The 20,316-nt window shown below is 37.4% G+C and overlaps 1 pseudogene; it reads left to right on the top strand.

Moving 5' to 3' along the window:
* Positions 1-1,492: 1,492 nt before the first annotated feature.
* On the top strand, positions 1,493-20,116 carry LOC113108456 (phospholipase D1-like; annotated as a pseudogene).
* The last annotated feature ends 200 nt before the right edge of the window (positions 20,117-20,316 follow it).

The following is a 20,316-nucleotide window of genomic DNA, read 5'->3' as shown; positions in this document are numbered from 1 at the left end:
AATAAAATCATAGACATAACTGTCTGGAGCTACAATTGTAATTAGTAAATTATACAATTTAATTACAATTTATTTATGTTTACTTTTTATAAATTTATTAAAGTTCTATATAGACCCCTATAGTAAGTGTTTTATAATATTTGAGGGAGGGGGCACAACAATGCAATCCTGCTTAACCCATTTGGCCAGCAGCGGCCCTGGAAATATGTACTAGCAAAACCATACATTTATAGTTTGTAAAATACGTGCTGGTGTCTATGGAAGTAGCAATAAACCTTACAAATATGATCTGATGGCATGTTTTATTAATGTTGTGTAGATAACGTTTAATCTGCTCTTCTCCCAGTTTTACCGGAGACATACAGTACTTTAACGTCTTTTGGGAAGAGAGGATGAATTTACGTGTTGTAAATCCCATAGCTCAGATTCAGCGCGAAAGTAACATGGTGGCACCCCTCACCTGGTATAGATCAGCTAACACGGTCATTATAAAAGTGTTTAAACTACCAAATACATTTACTTGCGCATATAATATCATAATACATCATAGTGAGTATGTTTATTAATATATATATAAAAAAAAGGAAAAACAAAATAAAAGCCATCCATGTATCATACAGTCCTGTGTCACATGACAAGCATAACACGTCACCATGGGAACAAATAGGCTATACATTCATTACCAAAAAAAATGGTTGCCTAAAACAAACTCCCTCTGGGGGCTCAGCCAGGATATTTTAAACTCATACGTGAAAGGGTTTAATATAAATGAATGCACTTTCATATAGCACAGCTGTTTTCACTAACAAGGATAAAGTTAATAAAATAAGTTACTTGTATTGTTTAGTTGCGGAAAAGGTTTGTGGCCCATGACATTGCGTGATATCCAGCCATTTCCTCACTTTCATGCCATTTGACCCTGACCTTTCCTTTCTTTTATCATTGCATGTACCGTCAGATTGCAAAAAAATCAATGTCTGTCACACTTTCTGGGATCACAAGACATTAGATCTCCATGTTTTTGATGACTTGTCTGTCACTTTGCATTTGGGCCATTGGCTCTGGAGCCGGTCAGGAGACAGGGGAGGAGCCCCTCATTAACAGATTTCCCCCTCATATAAATACCAAAGTGCTGCAACCAGCCAAGTGATCTTAAATCCATATTTCATGCATTTTGCATATGGGGCCAATTATCAGTGACCGGAAAAAATCTGTGCAGACAAAACACTGAAATGCAGCTAAATGATTTGAAGGGGTGTCTGCATTAAGTAAATGATCATGGGAACAAATATTTATTGTGTTTAAATTAGGTTACCAACAGCGAAAATAATGACAAATGCAGATGTGTATACCTAATAAAATATTTTTTCTTATTATTATTATTATCACAAAAGCACTATACAATTCATAAATTATATAAAAAAATACAATTATTCTTGTATTTGTATACTGTGGTGAAATAATGTTCATTGTTTTTGTAGATGAAGTGAAAATGTCTCTGAGGGGCCGTCAAGGGCCTCCTAAACTGGAGCGACTGGAGTCAGTCATGAGCCAGTTCTCTGGCAGCTTGGACCAAGATGACCTACAAGACGACCCAGAGGAGCTGGATTTAAGTGGCCATACTGACCTCTGTGGAGGTAAACTGCTCGGTACTGTGTCCTCGCTTTCATCAGTGACCTCACAGGACAGCTGACCTCTCAGCATACTGCTGTAGATGCTGTATGTCAGAAGGAAAGTGAATCAGATGGCTGTATATTAGACTTTCAGATGCTGGAGCAGTGTAGTGCAATAGAAACCTACAGCCGATACTTCAACTCTTTTTTTCTACAATGCACTGCTATAGATAAAAATATAAAACATTATTTTATTTAATTCATGGTAAATATAAATGTATCTAATAACTATAAATTAAAATTTGACTCAAACAGCACCTAAGTGAATTTAGGCTAAATATGTAATCCTGTTACTTGAATTCCAGTGTTTAGTTAATGCTAGATAAATCCAAGTTTTGTATATACTGTATTTAAACATCACAGATTTTGGTAACAGTGTTGCAAAAATTGCAAACCTCATATAAAATAAATAGAAAATCCAGGTCATATAATATTTATTTTGACCTCCTGGGGTTGACGATCAATTTTTTTTTCCTGAATGTTAATCTCCTCACTGACCATATGTTGAAAAAGATTCAAGCTCTGTTTTGTACCCTGTTCGCAGAAAGTGCAACTTATACTCACTGCTAAAGCAGTGCGTTCATTAATATTACCAGGTACAAACATGTTAATTTCAACAGGTTAAAGAACATCATTATCTGATGCAGAGCAGGTTTAGCTTTGAGAAACTCTAGCGCACACACACCATATACACCTCCAGCTGGAGTCTTCAATCGCTATCCTGCTGACAATCAAATGGAGCCTCTCCATGACATTACTGCTCAACTTCAAAAGATGAAAAGCCAAACAAACTATTTCTAAAGTAGCTGTACTTTAGATTGCTAAGATGTTATCAGCCATTTAAAAATACAAGGCCAGCATGAGTCTGAATGATTACCACACCATCAAGGTGTGTGTCAGTGTTTTCTCATTGATCTCCCTTGAGATATGATCAATAACATTTCGATATTATGATTGTTTACAGAACCAAGGAACATATCCTTCCAAGCAATATACAGCTTTCTTCCATTCAAGTCCCTGGATGGTGTTATATTTCTTGAAGAAGTGCCAATCCAAGTACAGGTGACAGAGGTGGAGCGATTCACATCTACAAGGGTAAAAAAAAGAAATGGGAGCACAAATGAATCACTTGCACATTAACACTTAAGATGTTCTTAAACAATTTTTAGAACTATAATGCTGTTTTAATAAAAGGATAATATGATAAAAACAATAGTATGAAGTATTTTAATGTTTTATATATACATATGTAACATGCATCATGATTAGATATCTGTACATTATATTCAATCAGTTTTGTTTCTTGAAATGATCTACTCAAAGGTGCTGAATCCCAACCTGTATACGATAGAGTTGAGCCATGGAGATTTCAAGTGGAAAATCAAGCGTCGTTTTAAGCATTTCCAGGCACTTCATCAGGAGCTGCTCAAATTCAGGGCCCTCTTAAAAATACCCCTGCCAAGCCGAATGTAAGATGCGCTTTACTAATTTCATCTCTATATGCACACATTCTCTCACAAACACGCCACAAGCCTTGAAAACACAATCCGCCCAATAGCTTTTTGTGCCGCTGAGTGTTTTCATTTTTTCAGTTGGGTGTACGCAATTTGTCCCAGATGTATTCTTGTTAGCACCCCTGAGCCCTACGCAAAACCCTTTTCTCAGCCTCACTGCACTGTTACCTCTCAGTTAATCAAATCAGAGGTGCTTTCATGGACACACAACCAAATCTTGCCAAATATTGACAGTCAGGTTTCCTCTTTTTGACAGTCACTCAGTCAGAAGGAGGTCATTTAAAGGCCGTAAACTGTTTCATGGAGAACACATCCCAACGTTACCACGAAGACCCGATGCCCTCGTCAAGGAGGAACAGCTCATTAGCAGAAAAGTTACATTGTTTATTTTCAGTTCAGTCAATATTGCTATACTGCTCATATGTAAATGTAAAATACCATATAGAGTAAAAGTTGACTTCAAAAAGATTGCTTAATTTAGTTTATGCCGTAATTGCTGTATTTGTATTTAAACATGCTTATTTCAGTGTTTCAATCTTTGTTTTGTTCTTACAGCTGCAACTTGAGGACTATCTGAGGAATATATTGAAAAGGCATTTATATAGGACACATCCTGCAACTGTAAGTCACAACTGTGTGAAAAGTAATTTTGCAGTACCATGTGATGGTAATATAATGAAATAATCAAACAGCATAAAAAAATAGGGTTATCATTATGCTACCATGCCCAAAATAGCATGGTCCTTTCTGTTAGTGCATAATAAGGACATAATGACTGTATAACCAATTTTTATTCACAATTTATTTCTAATATAATCTATCTGTGCAATGCTATTGTCTGGGAATCGTTCTAGTGTAAAAAAAAAAAAATGTTCAGTTACCATTGTGTCACATGATGGCAGAATGAAGGTTCTGGAAGAAACTCTACCTGCTGTGTCTCCACTCATTAAAACCGTCTCTTTTGTAGAGAACGCCTCTGAGAGGTGATTCCACACTTAGCTTAGTGCTTCACAGGCTAATTCTCTGACAGTCACATAATTAGCATTCGTTTGCAGGGCTAATTAAAGACTACCTGTACCCCGAAACATTCGCCCCCTGCCTCAAATTTCACCTCACACTTTGCTTTCTAATTATTAAGGTAGAACTGGACTGTACAAAGCAGATGCCAATTATTACTTCATTTTAGTCACCATAACTAAAATGTTTAAAAGATATATTAAATTATGATATTTTGGAAGTAACTGGTGTGTGGCTCATATACATTTCCCACAAAGCTGGATTGAGGCTTACTGATGCAAACTGAATTTTATTTCAGCTGGAATTTCTGGAAGTGAGTCAGATCTCATTTATTCAGGATCTCGGACCAAAAGGAATGTAAGAATCTACATATAGTAAAGTAAAATATATATTAAAAAAATGGCTTGATTTGTGTTTGTACATTTATATGTGTATATGCCTTGACAAAAGTGAAGGTCTGATCTTAAAGAAATCAGGAGGAAACACATTCCCTGTGTGTTACTGGTGCGGATCCAACAGTGTCTGTTACCGGTGGTCCAAAAGGTGAGAACTGTTTTACATGTTACACTCAGGAAATCATAATACTGTGTTGAAAACTGTAACTTTCTACACGATTTGTGGACATAATATCTTTCTGAGAAAAACAGTTTAATCAGTAGTGCGTGATCTTCATCTCATGGTTTCACAAGTAAGAACACCAAGCCCTGAAATGAATATTGGTGAATAACAGATGCTGATGTTGAACTACCTTCATCTTTGCGGATAGGAGTGTTATTGTTTTTTCTTTGACAAGCAGCTACAGTAACATAACTCTTACACAATTGAATTTTTCTCCTCGGATTGCGACCTTGCTGAGCCTTTGGGTCATGGCATGTCTTCTTTTTCGGTTGTTTACTTATTTAGGTTATTATGATGTTTTCCCAAAGCTGATAGAATGGCTCTCCCCCTTGTCCCAGCTCTCATGTGGTGACTGCTTCATCTTTCAGATGGCTGGTGGTAAAAGACTCCTTTGTTCTCTACATGAGGCCAGAGGATGGCCAAGTAGGCACCGTGATTCTGTACGATAAGGGATTTCACATCAAAATAGGGACCCGGGAGACCGGAGTCAGGCATGGAGTCACGATTGAGAATCTTTGCAGGCAGGTTGAGAAAAATGTGTTTTATATTTCAGCTATTTCATCATGCAATTACCGTTATTGAACATGCTTTCAAAAGCTTCATATGTGTATTTTCAGTATTCTGTAAGTCTTGTCTTAATAAAGATAATAGTAAGTTCAATAAATTGGTCTTGTTTAAGAAGGATGATTAGATTTTTACTGGAAAACGAGACAAAAGTGAATTTTTTGTTTTGTTTTGTAATGACAAAAACAAGTATTAATCAACATTTTTGTTTTTTGGACAGGGCGCTTACTATCAAGTGCTCCACGTATAGGCAGGCTCGTTGGTGGGGGCACTCAATAGACGAGTTTTCTCAAATGTTTGGACAGGACTTTCTGAGGGAAAACCGCCATGGGTCTTTCACCCCTGTTAGAGAAAACACTTCATCTAAATGGTAAGAAAACCTGCTGTCATATTAATTATTTAAATATATTGTGATAACCCAATTAAAACTATAGAAGACATAATTCTTTCTTTCTAAATATATTTAAATAGTACAATATTTTCAGTTTAAAATATTATAGGAATCTTCAATTCAATTCAGCTAGTCCTCATTCTTTGTTCTTTTTGTGTGAGCAACACTTACTAGAACGTCTTCTCTTAAATCTCTGTGAAGTAGCCTGACACAGTTCTTAAATGAAATTCCCTGTGCTCCTTTTGAAGGTTTGTCAACGCAGCTGGATACTTTGATGCCATAGCTGATGCCCTGGAAGGAGCAAAGGAGGAAATCTTCATCACAGCCTGGTGGTACAGATTAACATCAGCTTCAATTACTCCCCATGTACCTCGCTTTTACAACTCTGTGAGCGCTTATGGCGCACATTTTAATGTACCATATTATGTACCACTGCGACGTCAGTTTGATTTTCTCAACGTTGGACTGAGATGTTTTATAAAAGGAGAAAAATACATGACTGGTTTTGTAGTACAGTGGTTTCATTGGCTTTTTAGCAATACCTACTGACCCAAACAAGTATACATTTTTACAGAAGTAGTTCATCAAAAACAGACATACAGACATATCATTATTTACTGACCCTGTTGTCCTAAACCATATGAATATAAATTATTTCTGTGCATGAAAATTTTGAAAAGAGTTGCCAGGATGTTCTTTAAAAATGTATCTTTTGTGCTTGATAGAATAGACAAAGCCATACGTGTTTGGAACAACATAATAATAACAACTGAATAAATTGTGACAAAAATCCAATTTTGGGTGAACTATTGCTTTCATATAACAGAAATAAAGAATGAGAGTTGTATAGATGTTGTCAAAGCATTGATTGGTTTTGATATGGCCCTCAGGTTAAGCCCAGAAATCTTCCTCAAACGGCCGGTAGTAGACGGGAACATGTGGAGATTAGACCATGTCCTCAAGCGGAAAGCAGTGAGTCTGAACACCTGCTCAAATCTGGACTTCAGACAGTTTCATTTGTCTTCTCGCACATCCATATATTATGTTGCACCTTGCAGTTTACCCAGGTCTCTATAGTTTTTCCGGTCCAAAAGTAGTTTAACAATATTTTGTCTTTTGTCAACTCAGCAACAAGGAGTGAAGATATTTGTCCTGCTCTACAAAGAAGTTGAGGTAGTGATGGGTCTCAACAGCGAGTACACAAAGAAGACCCTGACGGGACTTCACTCTAACATCAGTGTGAGTTGATCACTATGTCAAACATTGTCAAAAGCAGAATCTTGACAGTATTACAGAGGGGACCCGTCTCTCCGAATCAGCTTCCCATTCTTACGTCTACACACATCTCTCCAAGAACCAAGGTTCAATCAAAACAAATCATAGAAAGCACGAGAGTACCCAGCATGCCCACTAACTCCGGACACAGGAATAGCATGTTACTTAGATCATGTTTGGACATTGCCATAATTCTCTGTAGTAGAATAAGGGGGATCGCTGTGTTGGGAACCCTACGGATTGTGTCTGGAGATGGTCAGGTTCTTCCTTGCCGATCGTCTCCATAAGAGCCTGAGGTGGCAAGTCTTTCTCCCCTGGTGCCACAGAGCTTCTGTGGCACCATAACGCTGTTGTATTCATCACCGTAGCACCCCAGGCCGGTGCGTGATTGACGTGCCGTCACATTATCTTATTGGAGCGCTGGTTGAGTCTAGGCAGAGGAGTGACACTGGGAAGTGGCTTGGGATCCACACCCCAAGGACGTGTGCGGCGAAGCAGCTGGGTGGAGGTATTCCTGGGCCCTGCTGGTGTAGAAACATCTGCCAGGGGCGCCGTCCTCCGGAGGCTTCGCCAAAGCTGGTGGAGACGCAGCTGTTTTGCACAAAGGTTGACACCATCTACATTGTAGTGATATTTTGGGCTTAGAGCCGGCTGGATTTCTTTAGCTGATTTTTGGGAAATTTGGTCAATTGATAAAAAAGTTTATTAAATTGAGTCTTGAGAAATCTATGTGTTTGAAGGACTGATTACATCGTAGATCTAAAGAACTTCCAGGCTGTTCTCATATATGTTCTGTTTGTATTTTGCATATTTTGTTCAAAGGTTTGTGGATGGTATGATTTTTCTTATGTATTTGAAAGAATTCTCTTATGCTCACCGAGTCTGCATATATTTGATTAAAAATACAGTTAAAAACATAATATTGTGAAATATTTGTCATTTTTACAATTTAAAAGTGCTATTTTCTATTTAAACATATTTGTTATTATTATTATTGAATTACTTTTATTAAATGTAATTTATTCCTGTGATGCACAGCTGGATTTTAGCAGCCATTAATCCAGTCTTCAGAGTCACATGATCCTTCAGAAATTCTAATATATGCTTAATTTGTGCTTCTTCTTATTATCAACTGCGCAATATGTGGAAGCTGTGATGCATTTGTTTTCATGATTTTTTGATGAATAGAAAGATCAAAAGTGCAGCATTTATTTGAAATCTTTTTTTTTTTTAAACATTGTAAATGTCTTTACTATTACTTTTGATTAATTGAATGCATCCTCACTAAATAAAGCATTAATTTTGTGCAGGGAACAAATATACAAGAAATAGTACAACGACTGTAACATTTGTAATATTCTGTACGTAACTTTATTCTTCATTGTTCTTCAGTAAAGAATTGCCCAGCATCTTGTTAAGAAAAGGAACCTGACAAGTTGTCCATCTCTATTGATTGACAGGTCATCCGACACCCTGATCACATGCCCTCCACAGCATTGCTCTGGGCTCACCATGAGAAGCTGGTGGTGATTGATCAGTCACTTGCCTTTCTGGGAGGGATTGACCTGGCCTATGGAAGATGGGACGATTCCCAACACCGACTGACTGATGTGGGAAGTGTGAGAAGAAGCCCTCAGCACAGTCCCGCTCTGTCCCCCAGCCTCACTCATGTAAGACAACCACATCAGGAAGATTTTTTATTTATATTATTTTTCAAAGGTTTTTTTAAGCGTCTTTTGCTGATCATGTCTGCGTTTATTTAATCAAAAATACTGTAAAAATTGATATTTTATCAAATAATATTACAATTTAAAATAGCATTTCTGTTTTAATGAATAATTTTAATACATTTATAATGTTATTTTATCTGTTATTTTAAAACTGATTTTTCGCAGCTATAACAGTACCACAGGATCCTTGATTTGGTTCTCACGAAACATTTCTTAATATTATCAGTGCTGAAAACAGCTGTGCTTCACAAGATTAATTTGCTGGATTCAATTAGGAATAGCAGTACAATTAAAAAGAAAATCCTTGTTATTTCTTAGGGATTTATCTACAGAGAGGGCAAATCAGAAATGGGTGATATCTCTTCTGCTCAGAGGCACAGAGGCGTAAGTGAATTGGACAGGAATAAACTTCTTGTAAATGTGACCCATTGAGAGTGATAGCCCACAGTGGCCCCTCAATGTTTGTCAACAGGCCATGCATAAAGCCAGCTGGGTGTTTCTGATATCTGTCAAAGACCTCAATGGGGGAAGTCGACATGCACCTGACAGATGCTAAAGCCTCCTCTGAACATGTGTACCGATGCGCCAATAAGTACGGAAAGTAACATCTTTTATTTAGATTACATGTAATGTTAATTCATCTGTAGGACCGCTGCATATTTATTTGTGCGCTATGTTATGAAGTAATTGTATTGATCTGTGATTCACACTCAAAAGCATTGACAGCAAACCTAACCTAAAATTGGAGTGATTTCTATTTTGTAGCCGTTCTAACAATGATGCCCATAAAGCACTGGTCCAGACTGCATTTCTCTCGTATGCTTACTGGGATTGATTTTGTTGCGGGTGATTCAGGGCCTCTGCCTTCTTATTCTTTTCTTTTTCCAACGAGCAAACGTAAAATTGCAATTACGGAGCATCTGGGGCACCCTTGAAGGGCCTGCGGTTGATAATTCCAGTCCTTCTCGCTGGGCCTTTCCTTCCCCCTGAGAGCTGCATTAAACATAAAGGCCCTGCATGGATGAGTGAGTCAACAAATGACTGGGGCCACTAAATGGGAGCTTGATTTCGTCTATACGCCACCTCTCCCGGCCTGCTGCCTACCTGCCTGCCATTGTGTCATTAAATATGGGTCTGAGCTTTTAAATAAACATGATTTGAACCCAGATGAAGGCACTTATTGCATTTACTAAGGGGCTTCTCTTAGCATGCTTGAGTGACTGTATCTATCAATGCGGGGCTCCTCAACTGTAAAATCTTTGCTAATATACATGAAACTGTTACAGCTGTTGGTCTAACCTTTCAAAACGTCTCTTAAGGAGCACAGTGATATTTGCACTTAATAAAATTATGCCCACCAGGAGAATAGTGCTCTGACATTTGCCATTTTTCAAGTCGAGGGCACTATGATCCCCCATGAGCCATTAACTCGAGCACATCAGAGGGCATTTTACCCTCGTTCAGACTCGGCGCAGCAGACTGGAGACACTTACACTATCGTTTAAGTCATAGCTTCGCTGGGCTGATGCCGCATGGGTGGCTATTACCGCGCCTTACATACTGCATGCTGACAGCTAGCCTGATGTGTCAGCCGTATAGAAAGCATGTTTCATTGTTTAATAGTTCAGAGTGTGTGTGGGAAAGATGTTCTTGGTTCTTTGGCCCTGGATTTAGCACCAGTGAGAGTTTGGACTATTTAAAAAAAAGAAAAAAGAAAAAAAAAAGAAAACTAGACAGTATAGACCGAATCAAGGCAGATGCATTACATGTCAGATAGTATGTTAAAAATAGTATACCAAAACATTGTGTTCCCACATTGGAAAAAAAAAAAAAATACATTATATATAGCAATGGATAAATCATGTAAATTAATAACCATGTCATGTATATCTAAAGTTAAATAAATGGTTTGGGTAAAGTTAAGAGATAGTTCGCCACAAAATAAAAAGTTGGTCATCATTCACAAAAGAAGATATTTTCAAGAATGATGTTAACAAAACAGTTTTAGTGGCCATTGACTTCCATTATATGGACAGAAACGCTGAGGCATTTCTCAAAATATCTTTTTTCATGTTCAGCAGTCATTTGTTTGGAACAAAATGATGTTAAATAATGATAATGAGATTTATATTTCTGAGGGAACTATCCCTTTAAGCTTTAAAATGTTTTAAATAAATGAATCTAATAGTGTTCATTTTTCAAATGAGTTTTGATCATCAGTAAAGTACATACTTTAAGTGCATACTAGAATTATTGCTATGCAGCCTCACAGCTTATTAAATAACAAAAGTGTTACATTACATATACAGTATGTGTTGATTTTTTTGTCCTGTAGCAGTCAGTTGCCACGGTGGATGAGGGCGAGGAGATGAAGTTCAACGTGGTGGTTGAAGAAATTCAGACTGGAGAAGGAGCAGCGGGGAAAGCAGGAGATTCAGGCTCAGCGGAGGATTCAAGACAGATCTTTGTGAGTTTAACTTTGCCTTTAGTGGAGGAACAGGGAGAAAACAACCTCAACCTGCCCACAGGAAGACTGCTGAGAACCCCCTCAGAGAAAAGTCACCACAGCTCTGAAGGAACAGAGTCCAGTAAGAGGAATTTAACTAAATAAATGTGACATCAAACTCCAGGTTATGGAGATAGTTTTACAGTGTGAAATTTACATATTCTTGATCATTTTGTTGTCATTTAGCAAAGAATCTTTTTTTGAAACTTTTTTTTTTTTTTTACCTTTGAGTGCTCAAATACAATTAATTGTCCACTGTCCAGTATAGAATTTGACACGACTATAACAAGTGTTTTGTGGTTACATGACAGAGACTATGTTTGTGTGTTCTGTGTGTAGAACATTACAGTAGGAATAGTCTTAATTCCAGGACACCATTCACTCGGGAATATTACACCAAGAGCTTGTCTCTGCATTCCAGCGATTCATACTCTCTGGGCCTGCATCACTCTCTCCCCCTGCCTTACGGTTAGTTCTCGCATACAACCAAACACATGCATATAATGACTCTTCAGTTCACTGTATATACAGTACATTTATGCACATACGACTAAACCTTGTTCACTGAAGCTGACATGACAGCTATGAGAACTAATTAATCTTTATAAGCTGATATACAATATATATATGAATTGTTATATCATAACAGCTTCTCAACGCATTTTTTTCTGCTGGTCTATTTTAGAGACAAGTTCACTAAGAAGTTACATAGGCAGTACTGAACTCTGTGGAGAGACTCGTTTCTGGCATGGCAAAGACTACTGCAACTTCATCCTGAAAGATTGGGTCAAACTCAACAAACCTTTTGATGGTACGAAACAGTTGAATTAAACCCCAGAAAAAGCTCATCTGTAATATCACAACCCACAGCCACAGCATTTTTTTGAAACAGTAACACATTAGACCTTCAGACAAAAACAAACTAGCGAACAAGAAAGACAAAAATGACAACTAGACTACACATTCTTTTATATACCAAATGAAGCAATCCCTCCAGCACAGAAATGAGGTAAAGAAGACGGAGAAGTTGTTTCCAACAATCCCATTCTGTAGTCGGTATGGAGTTATTTTCCCAGCTCAATTCTCTAGCCAGGGGGAGATAACTTCATTTTTGCATCTCTGCTTTGTGAATCTGAAGTCCTGGTTTTGCACATAGAGCCAACTGGGTAGGACACAGCAGGAGAATGGAGGAGTCTGATAGATGAATGTAGTGAAATACTCTTAAGATGCTTGTGCATCGTCAAAGACGTTGAAAGAGAAAGACCACACTGTGATGGCTTCAAAAGGCCTGTCTATCATCTCTGTATTATGGTTCGGCTAATGTTTTTATGATTTATAGTTGTTTATTTTTCTCTGCTTCAGATTTCATTGACAGGTATAAGACCCCACGGATGCCCTGGCATGATATTGGGGTGCTGGTTCATGGGAAGGCTGCAAGAGATATTGCACGGCATTTCATTCAGAGGTGGAACTTTACAAAGGTAAGAAATTAGATACATTCTCAGCAATCTCAGTGTTCCTCCTCCTCGTTCTCATCTGGGCGAGTTTCACATTTGAAAGTATTATAATAGAGCATTGCAACGTGAACCGGGTATATTGTTTGTTAAGCAGTATAAGCATATCTTTATGAATGCCCAGAAAAAATGAACTTTTTTAAATTGCTAGAAGGTGCACAAATACCACCTCCATTCAGAAGTCTAATTGTAAGAACTAAAGATCAGAGAGCATGCACGAAGCCGAGGTTTCCACCCTCTTGAGTCTTTTTGAAAAACCATCTTTATTAGCTTGAGCTTAGCACCCCCTGCAGTTGCTCATTGTGTCCTGTTCTGAATGCTGTCAGCATTCAATGGCCGCCCGCACTCTCAGCCCCCTTTTAGAGCAATTAGAGGCCTTTTTACTTTGATTGTTCAGTAATTGAATTGGTTTGAGGCCTGTATGATTTCCTTTGGATTATGCCAGTCATATTTCAGGCTTGGCTACCGATCAGACACTCTGCTGGTGAATAATTAAAGGAGAGGAAGCCAGGTGTGTGTGCGGCAGTGGAGGACAAACAAAAGCCAGTTGAATGCCTCTGATGAGGTGTTTAGTGGAAATGAGAATTTACGTCTCTAAGACAGACAAGTCTCATTTATATCTTTTGCTGCTGATTAGGGAACGCCGCTCATCACAAAGAAAGTATTGTAAAGTGGGACCAATCCTGTCTGTGATTTGTGTGGAAGGCTTTATGAGATGTATTAGATGACTTTTCATATATATAGGTAGTGTATATAAATGCACTTCAAAAATGAAGTCAAAACATAAATATTGTAAAAAATGATTGCAGTTTAAAATAAATGTTGTCTGTTTTAACTATTTAAAAATGTAGTTCATTCTTGTGATGGCAAAGCTGAATTTTCAGCAGTCATTACTCCACTCTTTAATGTCACATAATTGTTTACAAATAATTGTTATGTTTTGATTTGGTGCTCAAAAAATATTTGTGACCACAAAAGGGTCAGTTTTTTTAAATTGAGATTTCTACATCATCTAAAAGCTGACTAAATAAGCTAATTGATGTATGGTTTGTTAGGACAGGATGGTATTTGGCTGATACACAACTATTCGAACATCTGGAATCTGAGGATGCAAAAAAATATATATATATTGAAATATTGAGAAAATCGTGAGTTGTCCAGATTAGCAATTAGCAAGTCCTTAGCAATGCATATTACTAATCAAAAAATATGTTTTTATATATTTACGGTAGGAAATTTACAAAATATCTTCATAGAACATGATTTGTAGCCTACTTAATATCCCAATGATTTTTAGGTGTTGATGATCACTATATAAACGTAACGCTTATGTTCTGTGCCTGTTATATGAAGAAAAAACTGAATTAGTTTGAGTCAAGCCTTTTTTTTTTTAGAACTGTGGTGATTCAGACATGTGATTCACTATCAAGGTCACTGGAGTTATGAGTATCTCTTGGGCAGCTGCCAACAGCCCGTGAGCAGAGTTAATGTTAGTTCTCCCTCATCAGGGCTCAATGGATTTTAATCAACACATTATGCCAGTTGTTAATTGCCTGAGAACCATCTGTTTATAACCACACGGCCCAGATTACCGCTTACCCACAGTGTAAGCTGACATGGCGTACAGCTCGTTAATTTGCACCACGAGCACTTCCTTCATGAGGGGTGAAAACATCAAGTAAAATAAAACTTCCAACAAGAAACTCCAACTTAAGCAGACAAAAACATTTGTGTGTCTTTTGTTGTAGTGACATTGTTTTATATAGAAAAGAACAGAACAAAAAGTCTACATGAATCAAGAACAAAACTAATGTGACCAAATTTTGTGGAAAGCATTGAAAATGCTATTTAAAAATATAGTTTTTTTTTTCTCCATATGTAGATAATTGGTAGAGGGTGGCAACATCGTTTTCTTTGTTTCTCAGGAAACAAAGCCCGTCTCATGTTCAAACGACCTTTGAACCATGTTCCCAGCCCAGTTGAAAAGAGTCTGAGTATAGTCTAGTTAGGACAATAGCCATTAAAAACCTACTTTCGGAAAACCTTCACACACACGGCCATCAATTTACTGTAATCAGCAGCACTGTCTAAGACTAAACAGAGGAGCAGAGACTTTTATTCAGTCTCAAACAAGTGCTCTGTCTCTGGGGAGTGGAGGGATCAGGCAGGGGTTGGTGGTCAGCCCAACAGGCTATCTGGATGTGGCACAGTAATTAGCGCTCTTTAGGGGTGTGATTTTGGAGTCAACATCGGGCGTTCTGTCTGATCCCAATCAACTCTTATTTTATTTGCTAGCTGGTGAAGAAGCGGTCGGGGGCGACATGCTACCCCTGCCTTGTGCCCAAGTCTCTATCTGCACCCATGGTGCCAGCTCAGTACAGCGGCAAATCAACACAGGCTAATGTTCAGGTGAGATATCACCACCAAACCACATGGGTTCCTGCTTTGAACTGCCAAAATTGCTGAAATTATCCTTTTTATTTTCTAGAATAATTTCAGAATCCAACTTTGCACTTATGTGTATTTAGAAATATGTTGTGTGATAATTAAAACCATCTATTTTGATTTCAACCTTTTTCCCTGAACAAACAAGGTTCTGAGGTCTGTGTGCCAGTGGTCTATTGGGACGAAGGTCCATGAGGAGTCGATTCATTTAGCCTACGTATCAGCCATCCAGAACAGCAAACATTTCATCTACATAGAGGTAAAATATGTGTCCACAAATATACATCAGCTTCACATATTGGAATAAGGCCCATAATACCTGGTCTTTAGAGCAGAGTAAAAGTTTTTATTTTTTTAGGGGCACAGTAACCATGCATACATTTTATGAACTTTTATTAACCCAGTTATTCATCTAAAATCTATTCAATTATTTATCATATATCAGGGCAGATTTCTTATGTTTTATTTAAATTTCCATTCAAATACTGAATGTCGCTTTATATAAATATGAAAGTAATATAAACGAACCTGCTCCTAAATAATTATAATTTCTGATAGTATATCATATATATATATATATATATATATATATATATATATATATATATATATATATATATATATATATATTACAGCCCCAGAAACAATACTCAGGTGGACTGTGACGTTTAAATTATTCTCAATTGGTACTAAGGGGCCCCAAAGTGTGCCAAGAAAATATCCCCCACACCGTTACATCACCACCACCAGCATGAACTGTTGAGACAAGGCAGGATGGATCCCTGCTTTCATGTTCTTTATGCCAAATTCTGAGTCTACCATATATATATATATATATATATATATATATATATATATATATATATATATATAGTTTATTTGGAGTTCTACTTGTGCACAATACATTTCTGAATGTTAAGCCTAAAATGTGTTTTAATGTCACTATTGATAAGGATTCTATGATCTTTGATTATGCTTTGATTATCTTTAAATGCAAGATATTTAAAGTGTACTTATAATAGTTTTACTTAAGCACAATCAAATATACTTCGATATATCTTTGGTTGGACTTCAGCACTACTTCAACACAATTTAAGTCCATTTAGTACAAAATTAGTTGTTCCAGTTTAGCAGATTTTAGTTAAGTGTACTAAAAGTGCAATTGCAGGGTTATTTTATTAAGTGCATAAATATGTAAATGTATTCATAGTATGCTTAGCATGAAATAAAAGTATTGAGCCTGTTTATTTTGCACTAGGTTAAAGACGGCTTTAGTCTTACTTTCACTGTGCATCTCTCTTCCAGTCATGCTCTCTCCCTTCTTTCTTTTGTCTCCTTATCGCTCAGAACCAGTTCTTCATCAGTTGTGCTGACAAATCCATCCACAACAGCATTGGAGATGCACTGACGGAGAGGATCCTGCGGGCGTACAGGTGCATCATGACAATAGATTCACATGTATACAAACATGACACAGAAACATCACTAGACACACCTAACTACATTTTCATTTCGGCCACAGGGAGAAGAAAAAGTTTCGGGTCTATGTGGTGATGCCCTTGCTGCCAGGCTTTGAAGGTGACATCTCGTCAGGGGGGGGGCCAAGCCATCAAAGCAATCATGCACTTTAATTACAGGTAATAGCCCTGCAAACATGCGTCTTCAGTAATCACTAGATTGCCACAATTAAGGGTAAAAATGCAGCCTGAATGGCCGCTTGCAGCAAATTACACGTGTGTAATGTGGAAACAACAGACCCTGCTCCTCACGGGCTACTGAGAGACCATTACAGCCCCAGTTTGGACCCTCAACACTAGCCTAGATACAGTAAAAGGAGCACTGAGGGTGCTGTGGTCAATGGGGTTCAGCGAGTGATGTGATTGGTCAAGTGAAGAAAATTTAAGACATATGATTGGTGCAAGACAGGAAGCAGATGAAATGAAAGCCCTCTTTCTCCATTGCAGGACAATGTGCCGAGGGGAGCGCTCCATTATTGAGAGGCTCAAATGTGTGAGTAAGTAAACTAGTATGTAGAAGTATAAACCTTCTCTGTAGCCGTTACATTAAGATCATGTCCATTAAATATGGATTGCATGATTGTAACTCTCTATAATAGGACAAAGATGAAGAAAGTATGTGTGTATGTATTTGTGTTTGTCTGCAGTGGCAGATTGCTGGATCAAGTACATCTCTTTCTGCGGTCTGCGCACTCATGCTGACCTGGATGGGCGTCTGGTCACTGAACTCATTTACGTGCACAGCAAGCTCATGATCGTGGATGACTGCACTGTCATTATTGGTCAGACACTGTGCACACTGCCCACTCATATATAATAAAGTAAAAACGTGCTGTTCTCTGGAAATTTCAGAGATTTTATTCTTTATCATTTCATTTGAAAGCATTAATAGCAGTGTAATAACTGCACCATAAGTGGGGGCATCCTGCTTGATATTCAGTTTAGTATTACTCGATAAAAATAAAACATCTTTGAAATAAATAAATAAAACTACATATTTCAATGTACTGAATTTTTGACCATAGCCTTGGTACGTACATGATACATTAAAAAAAAAAAAAAAAAAAAAAAACTATTATTATTATTATTGACCTGTACATAGTCCCTGGGTGGATGGGCAATGCATAATAGTAAGTAATTGCATTTAAATGTAACTTATTTTTATATTAATATGCATTTTCTTATTTTTATGTGTTATGTTTGTGCACACAATGATCTTGCAATTGCACGTTCTGTGGTTTGAAATCTTCGACCTGTACAGCTGTTATTCGCCACTAGGGGACACTGCACTCACACAAAACACGTCTAAGCGCGGACATGTGCAGAATACCAAACATCAACAGATGTTTATGAAAAGCGAAGTCACGCCTGTCTCCTCGATCATCACAAATGCATTATTAAAATCCCATTAACGTCGCTCAAATCCTGTTTGTCTTTATCAATTCCAATTATCCCTTTATCCTTATGAATAGGCTTTGAAGAAGAAAACTGAGAAAGCTCAGTGTTGTTCAGTGATATGTCCTTGAGGCTCTCAGTAGAGGTCAAACCCCAATGCAGACCCAGAACACGCTCCCCACAGGCATTAACCTTGATAGAAGGAAAAGGGAAAGTGTCTGATAGGTATCTGTGATCTGCTTAGGCTCTGCAAACATCAATGACAGGAGCATGCTGGGAAAGAGAGACAGTGAAATGGCTGTGGTTGTTGAAGACACAGAATTCCAGCCCTCTGTCATGGATGGAGAGAGTTATCAGGCTGGCAGCTTTGCTCTGTCTCTACGGGAGGAGTGCTTCAGGTCTGCTTTCCTGTTACACGTGAGCTACATGACAACAGCTTTTCCCTTTGCAGTGGGAGATTTTACAGTCCTGTGAAATACATCATTCATATTCATTGGGTGAATGCCACAAATGTCTGTTCTATTTTGACATATTTTTTTATGAAATAACTGAAGCCTATTTTATGACTATGTTGACCAAAATGAAAAAAAAAGAATGAAAAAAAAAGTAGTAAAATAGGCTTTATTTCTTCATATTATATTTTGACATTTTCCATTAAGAAGATTAAGCCTGCATGTACTTTGACTTTTTATGACATTGAGGCATTACTTCATAATTACGAAGCTAAATTGCCACTAAATTTACATTTTAAACTTAATACTCTAAACACTGTTAAAATACACTTTTTTTTTTTATCAAATCAGTTTAAATTATCTATCACTCAATTTTTTGCTTTATTTGAAAAATTCAAAAATATATCTGTCCTAAAATAGGGGTCTGAAAAATCTCTTACATGTTTCTCTTTTTTTTCTTTAGATTTTTCAGGTTAAATATTGACTAAATGCATTATTTCTTGGTCAATTACATTTACAAAGTGTGTTATTTTAAATGTGAAAGCAATCTGTTTTTTTTTTAGACTTGTGCTTGGCTTGCTGGGAGACAATATAGACATCAGTGATCCCATCAGTGACCGATTCTACAAGGAAATCTGGATGGTGACTGCAGCCAAGAACGCCAGTGTATATGACAAGGTAAATAAATCACCCAGAAAAGGTAAGAGCCATCGGAAAAGAGCACAGCACTGACCTTCCTCACCGCACTCTCTAAATAGCACTAGATTCATTCTCAGTATAGAACTTCCTTTTATCACTGATCTTAGAAATGTGATTAACTGGCTTAGTCAATAGAGCCGGATGTTTACTTGTGCTCAGATTCTGCCTTTGTGTCATTGAAATGATTCTGAAGTCTAATATTAGATAAATATGCTTAATTGGGAATAGTCACCATCACTAACTATCTGTGCAGGTCTTCAGATGTTTGCCCACTGATGCAGTCCTAAACTATAAGATTCTGAGAGACTACGTGTCACGTCCTTGCATGGCTATAGAAGACCCAGCACAGGCCTGCGCTGAACTAAAGAAGATACGAGGCTTTCTGGTCCAATTTCCCTTGTACTTTCTGTCTGGAGAAAACCTTTTCCCTTCCTTCAACTCTAAAGAGGGAATCATGCCCATCGAGCTGTGGACATAGACTCTGTGAACCTCTAATGGCTGTCCTCTCTTTTGATGCATGTCATCTAATGATACTATATGTGCTGTAAGTAGCATGCAAAAACTACCTCTGCCTTTTCCCTCTGTCTGTTGTCCCTGTAGGTTTATAACTGAACTCTCTTCATCAAATATACCTGGACACTGCAGCTGTTGTAAATAATTAACTTTGTTCATCCAGTAATTATTCTTTATATGTCCTGACGATTAATCAATGGTAAAAATGCTTAAAATATACAATACAACCACTTTTGGTAGTATCACAGACACTTTTAATTTAAAAGCCCGCAATAAATTGCTGCAATTTTCATTTTTACAAAATATATTAAGTACATTATTTCAATATATTATTTAAATGAATCTTAACTTACATATGTAGCTTTGTAATAATAATTAAACATCTAGAAACATCACGTAAACACATAACACATAACATTCACTGTCTTGCCATAATGTAAGCATTGCAAGTGGTTGCATTTTATAAAGTGTGAGCCAGCAGTTTTATAATACA

The sequence above is a fragment of the Carassius auratus genome, chromosome 9 (genome assembly GCF_003368295.1).
Source record: "Carassius auratus strain Wakin chromosome 9, ASM336829v1, whole genome shotgun sequence".
Taxonomy (NCBI): Eukaryota; Metazoa; Chordata; class Actinopteri; order Cypriniformes; family Cyprinidae; genus Carassius; species Carassius auratus.
This window is presented reverse-complemented; position numbering and strand designations above follow the sequence as displayed.